At 40.4% G+C, this 6,060-nt stretch overlaps 1 long non-coding RNA gene across 1 annotated transcript; it reads right to left on the minus strand.

Annotated features, from left to right (window-relative positions):
- Positions 1 to 579: 579 nt before the first annotated feature.
- On the minus strand, positions 580 to 5,975 carry LOC102021832. Its single transcript, XR_259308.1, has 3 exons — positions 5,929 to 5,975; positions 3,660 to 3,815; positions 580 to 722 (listed from the first exon to the last, which is right to left on the minus strand). It is a non-coding gene; the product is annotated as an uncharacterized LOC102021832 (long non-coding RNA).
- Positions 5,976 to 6,060: the final 85 nt, after the last annotated feature.

A 6,060-nucleotide genomic window follows, 5' to 3' on the forward strand; every position in this document is an offset into this window, starting at 1 on the left:
TCAAACAAAAGGGAAAGTAGAGAAGCTAAAGTATGTTTTCTATGAATGTAGAATTAGGAAAACAATTAGATGTAAAAGGAAACTGTTGAGTTTGAAAATTCTTTCTGGAATATCTAAAATTGTTATTTGAAAACCCAAGATTCCCAAGAGATAAACTAAGCTATTGCTCATGTGATAATTACCCAGAACCATGATGTCCAGCATAAAGCAGTCCACACTAATTATAATCAACAGGTCCCGTTTAGAAGAACTGACATCCACCAAGTCCCTTTTGTCCATTAAGTCTTTAATACATGCTAGCATTGTACCCTTTATTGGGTGGGCAAAGGGCTCTATCACCACCACTGGATTTTGACTTTTACAAGTTCTGCTTTGATTGTCCCCTGGCCTCATTCTAGTGGTATAAAATATAACAAAAGTTTGTTGGGTCTCTGCTATCCTCTAGGTAGTATGCACAATACTTGTCATGTACATAGGCACATATATGTATATGTTTTCTCAGAAATACAACTGTCCGGCAAAGTGAATATTACCATCTCCATTTTACAGATCAGGCAAAACTATTGGAAGAATTCTTAAGGCTTTACTTAATCAATACTTAGTTGAGGGTCAGGATTTCCCACATCCAATCCTTCTCTCCTTGCACCTTCTTATCTGTCTTGGTCTCTGCTTCTGAGACTTGTGACTAGTTAATGACCCTTAAACCTTTCCTTTGGTGAACACTGTAAAAAAGCAGACACATTTTGAATCATAAATTTGTGTTTCATAATCACAGCATATTCATCTTCCTGTATTAGCTTTTAAAATTCTTTTGAATATGAGTTGTCCTCACATCTGTAAACTGAAACTTGCAAAGTGGCTTTAACCATCAGGTGGAGAATGTATGATTATTCGATAACCTTTATAATTTTTGTCAGAATATTAAATACTCTTACTGTCAGTTGTAAATATAAATGGAAATGATGAAAATAGTAAAACTATTATGCATTTAACTTAAATATTAGAAATAGTAGTGAGAACAAAATTATTTTGTTTCATTGTAAAGAAAAATTGAGAACAGTATTGACAGTGCTTACTTTCTTATCACAAAACTTAAGACACAGAACAAGCAACATTTTTGTCCAATGTCACGCTCCTTTCTACACTTAAATTGATGTTCCACATTATAGTCTTTGTGCTTTCAACATGGTGCAGGGTGTCTGAGGATTTCTTGAATGTGCAGTGTCCCCTTCCTCATCCTTTTCTTCACAGCCACTTCCTCATTTATGTAGGTAAAGTTCACCTTCTGAGCTGCTCTGGCTGGACCTGGAATCTTCACCCGACAACACCACTCACATCACTTCTGCACTTCCATGTGTGTCTGATGGAAACTTGTATCCAGTGCTCTCCATTTTTATTTCTTTGTTAAACAATGTGGTTGACCAGTTCCCACTTTGATTACTTTTTTATGTAAAATGTCACGTGGCTTTATCACTGGGAGACAGAAGGCAATGCAACGACAAGCTTCAGTGCCTGTGTGGGACTTGAATCACATAGGCACAGGGGCCAGGCAGCAGGGCACTGTGAAGGAAATGATTAGGCTGGTGACTGATCATGGTGTGCAGTACATCTGCTATCTAGGTGATGGTTTATGGAATGAAGGCACGCAACAAAATTTGTACTTCATGAACTTTTTCACATTTGCTATACCATGGAAACTTGAATTAAGACAAAGTCATCAGGGAACTGACATTATGTAACTAAACCATGATGACTGGAACTTGCATGTTGTAAGCATGCACCGTGAGGACCAGCTGTGTTCACATGATCAGTCAATGAAGAAAGAATAATGAGAACCGGGCATGATGACCCACACCTGTAATCCCAGCACACTGGAACGCTGAGGTAGGATTGCAAGGTTGAGCCCAGCCTGAGCAACTTCACAATTTAGAGAGACCCTGTCACAAAGCAAAACTACAAAAAGGAGCTCAGTGCAAAGGCCCTGCATTCAATCCGCAGTACAAATAAATAAGTAAGTAAGTAAGTAAGTAAGTAAGTAATTGGGGTATTCTGAGATGTACTCCCCACTTTTTTTTTTTTTTCCAGACTGGTTACCTTTCCTGGTTATATCTCTGACTGCCAAAGCCGCACCAAGCGGCGATTTAGCAGAGGCAGGATCTGATTGCCAGGGTTTGCACACTGGTTTGGCTCCCTCATAGCCATGCTTGTGATATACCTGTATTTCTCTCTTCCTTCATCTTCTCTGATAAAATTGTAATAATAACCATACCTATCTTGGAGAATTTTGTGAGCCTCAAAGAAAGAATCCATGTAAACTCCTCCAAATGTATCAAATACAGAGTAAGAGACCAGTATGTTCTTTCTATATTAATTTATATCTTATTATTCATGGTTAATAGGCTCTGAAAAGTATTTACTGGAGAAACGTTTGTTGCTTTTCTGCGATGTGTCAGGTGCCCTCTAGACTGGTGGAAGTTTTTTTCCCCACAGACCTTACACTGTAGTGAGAAAATGAATAGAAACATAATTATGATTTGTCATTTAAAAAATAAAAATAAAAAAGATAAAATATAAAATCATAAAAAGAAAAATATATACTAACAGAAATAATCATGTCCAGTAAATCACGTCCAGCACTGTTGAAGGTGAGGTTATAAAGCTGCTAAAGGCAGGAAAAGAAAAGTGAATTTCCTGGAGGGCCTCAGATCTCTGTTTTTGCTTTGGGCACCACGTGAAAGAGTTACTTTTAGTTTTTCCCAATGCAAGCCTGTAAATCTGCCTTTAGAGAATTATTTCCACGATCATGTATTTGCCCAGTTCCTGAAGTCAAAGAAAAAGAAAAAAAAAAAAAAAACTGCTTTCACTAATATTTACTTACTGCCATTAACAGACCTCGATGTCAATGGCAGTTGGCAACCTCGCCACCCATGGGGAGTTTTATCTTCTTTTAGAGATGTGTTTGTTTGGCTATGTTATCCTAGTCTTTCTTTATGATAAGTCAAGGTGTTTGCTCATATAAATATTTCAGAAAGCAGTACATAGAGCCTCGGAAAGAATGCTTGAAAAGGAGACAGATTTATGTCTAGATTTTCTTCCTGGAACACTTAAATTATTTCTTCCTGTTCTTTAAGCAGGAAAAGAAAAAGAACCACCTCGTTCTAAAAATACTTCCTCTGTACAATCGTTCCACACCCAAAGCGTGTCTTAGGAGGGCCTGGCCGGGCTGTTGCTGAACTGCCTCCCTGTAGATGGGCCCGTGGGGGCACCCCTCCGCCTCGTTGTCCTTGTGCAGGACTGCTTTCCTGTGTGCTGTGGGAGGAAACACTCAAGACGCAGATACTGCTATTTTGAAAAACTTTAACTGTGACAAAGGTGGTAGTTTGATGACTCTTTGCAGAGTGTGGAAGAAAGAAGGCTTGAGACACCAGTGAATTATTTCTTGGGTTATTGTGAGGGTTGCGTGCAGGTGGAAAGGGTTCCCTCCCCCCTCGAGGTGCAGCCTGGGCACTGGGACGGGGTAGGTTCTGAGCCCTACTTGGCAGATCAGCCACTGGCTGTGCTTGAACGGAAAGACAACGGGGCTCAAACCACCCAGCGCTGCTTGTGAGCAGATGCTTTCTAAATTCTCTCAAGCCCTGGAAAAGATGAAGAGCAAGGACCTGGGTCTGCAGAAGGAGCCATAAAGGTGCCGTCTCCCTGCCACCTCATCTTTATGCATCGTCTCCCTGCCACGCAGTCCTTCACAGTGCCAAGAACTGAAGGAGTCAAATTCCCAGCGAAAATCACGCATCATTTTTGGTGGCTCAGATGGGCACCTGGGCGAGAAGAAGTGGATCTTCTGAAATAAGGTTGTATCACAAACTTCAATATTTTCACTTGGCAAATAGTAGTGCAAACATCTTCAGAGAAATTCATTTTAAAAGAATGCTCTAACATGCTAAAACAAAGTTTAAAAGGAAAAGAAGATCAGCAACAAAGGTATTGAAATGTTAATGTCAAAATCAGAGATTAATTTAGTTTGACATGTATTCAATGGGAAAATATTTTGTGTCAGGTTACGGCTGCCTGGTATGACTGTGTAGTGTGTAGATGTCATGAAAGCACTTGGCTAGTCACAAAGAAACCGTAAGGGCAGATAGAGGCACCAGAGTCAGGAATTTGGACTGGGGATAAAACAGTGAACCATCAGACAGACCCTCTGCTAGCAGAGGAAGAGGCAAGCATGTTGGCAGGCACTAAGGAAGCAGTACGTTGGACACCATGTATGTGTAGTGCAATGGGTACATGAAGGAGGACTCTTACCCAAAGGGGTCCTTACTGGAGGGGTGCAGCTGACCACAGCCCATGGGCTGATCTTAGAGACAGATTCCTGGACAGAATGTGGGCCATGAGGGTTTTTCTGACAAAGGGAAGGAGGTGGGCAAGATTCCAGGGTGCTGCTGAGATCGGCACTTTCTAGGTTCCAATGAGCTCAGTTTTAGTGGGCGAATCCAGAGGAGGGGTGGGGAATGGGCTGGGAGGCAGATGAAGACCCTCTCACAGAGAGCTCAGGGGACCATGCTGGAGTGTTTGGAGCAGTGGCCCAATGCATTTAGGGAAGAAGCGGGCTGGGATAGCAGGACCTGCACTGTGAAAGGAGCGCTGTCAATGCCAGGGCCAGACTGATTCGAGTGGAACAAGAGGAGAGAGAGGATACCTCCAGCAAGACTGCCGCGAATGCACCTCACATTGCAGATTTTACTTAGGAAGCATGTGCATGGTTGATTTAAACAATATTTAAATAAATTAAAGGTAATTACTTGGAATTGAAAGTAAAGTTAAATGAATGACCTTAGCTGTATATCCATTTGGTAAAGAAATCACACAGAAAAGCATTATTCTAAGTGCGTCTGAAAAACAATAAATGGATTGTCAATCTTAGCACAATATACCCCAAGGAAAAAAATCACTGCCAACATTTTTTTCTTAAACAATTTTCAGTAATCAAATTGTTGGGAGAAATGTTTATATAATTATTCTGAGAATTTTGTTCTAGTTTGTATAAAGCCATGAAAGAATTGTCATTTTAATGGCTCCTTCTGTTCTTGGATTATGGATTGTACAGACTTTAAGTAATGATTTATTTTTCCTTAGAAAAGCATGGTAATGGGCCTTTTGGTGCTAGCAGGTGAGGCTCCTGGGGTAATCTGTAATGGAAAGATAGAGACTAAAGGAGCAAAGTTATTCTATAATTAAATATTGAGAATTGTCTGTTTTTTCTTAGTAGCTCAAAAAGAAAAAAAGATGTGAGAGAGGCTAAACTCAGAAAAGGGAAGTGGCAAAATGGAGACAAAGGTCTCGAAAGATGAGCAAAATGGTGGCCAGCTGCAGACTGGGAAGAAGAATCAGAAAGAAACAGTTTAAGAACCTCAAGGTCAGTGGGATCGGAGACCAAATTATAAGTTGTTCATTCAACATCTACACAATGTCTTTCCATCATATGCAAATTTATGATGCATTTTAATTGAGCTTTAATTTTATGCCAAACACTATGGTGAGCACTGACATTATCTTAAAATCTTCAGAGAGTTTGTTATCTTCATGACCAGACTCCAAGTGTGTGTGTGTGTGTGTGTGTGTGTGTGTGTGTGTGTGTGTGTGTGTGTAGGCAGGAGGGAGAGGTAAAGCTGTGTGTGCTCATATTTTTGAGAACATAATTCAGAAGACCAGTGGAAGAGGGTGAATGAGCTGGTGACAAGATGACCAGGGGTACACATGAGTAGTTAGAAAGAAGAGTTGAGGGAAAGGTGAGGCTGGAAATCTTGATTTAGAATTAGCCAAGAAGTGCAGGTTGGCAAAATGTGGCAACAAGATACTGTCCCTCTAGGTAAGGTGTATAGCCTGTCTTAGTATTATGCAGTAGTAGGTACTGTAGTTCTCTATCCATACCTCTGGAGTTAATCCCAGCCATGCCCCTTGTAGCAATAAGGATTGTGGGCAAGTTATTGAATGTTCCAGAACATTCTCAGTGTTCTATTCTGGATTTTCCATTTTGTTTGTATTTGTTACATGACACTGGTT

Source organism: Chinchilla lanigera, unplaced genomic scaffold (genome assembly GCF_000276665.1).
Source record: "Chinchilla lanigera isolate Chin_1 unplaced genomic scaffold, ChiLan1.0 scaffold00003, whole genome shotgun sequence".
Taxonomy (NCBI): Eukaryota; Metazoa; Chordata; class Mammalia; order Rodentia; family Chinchillidae; genus Chinchilla; species Chinchilla lanigera.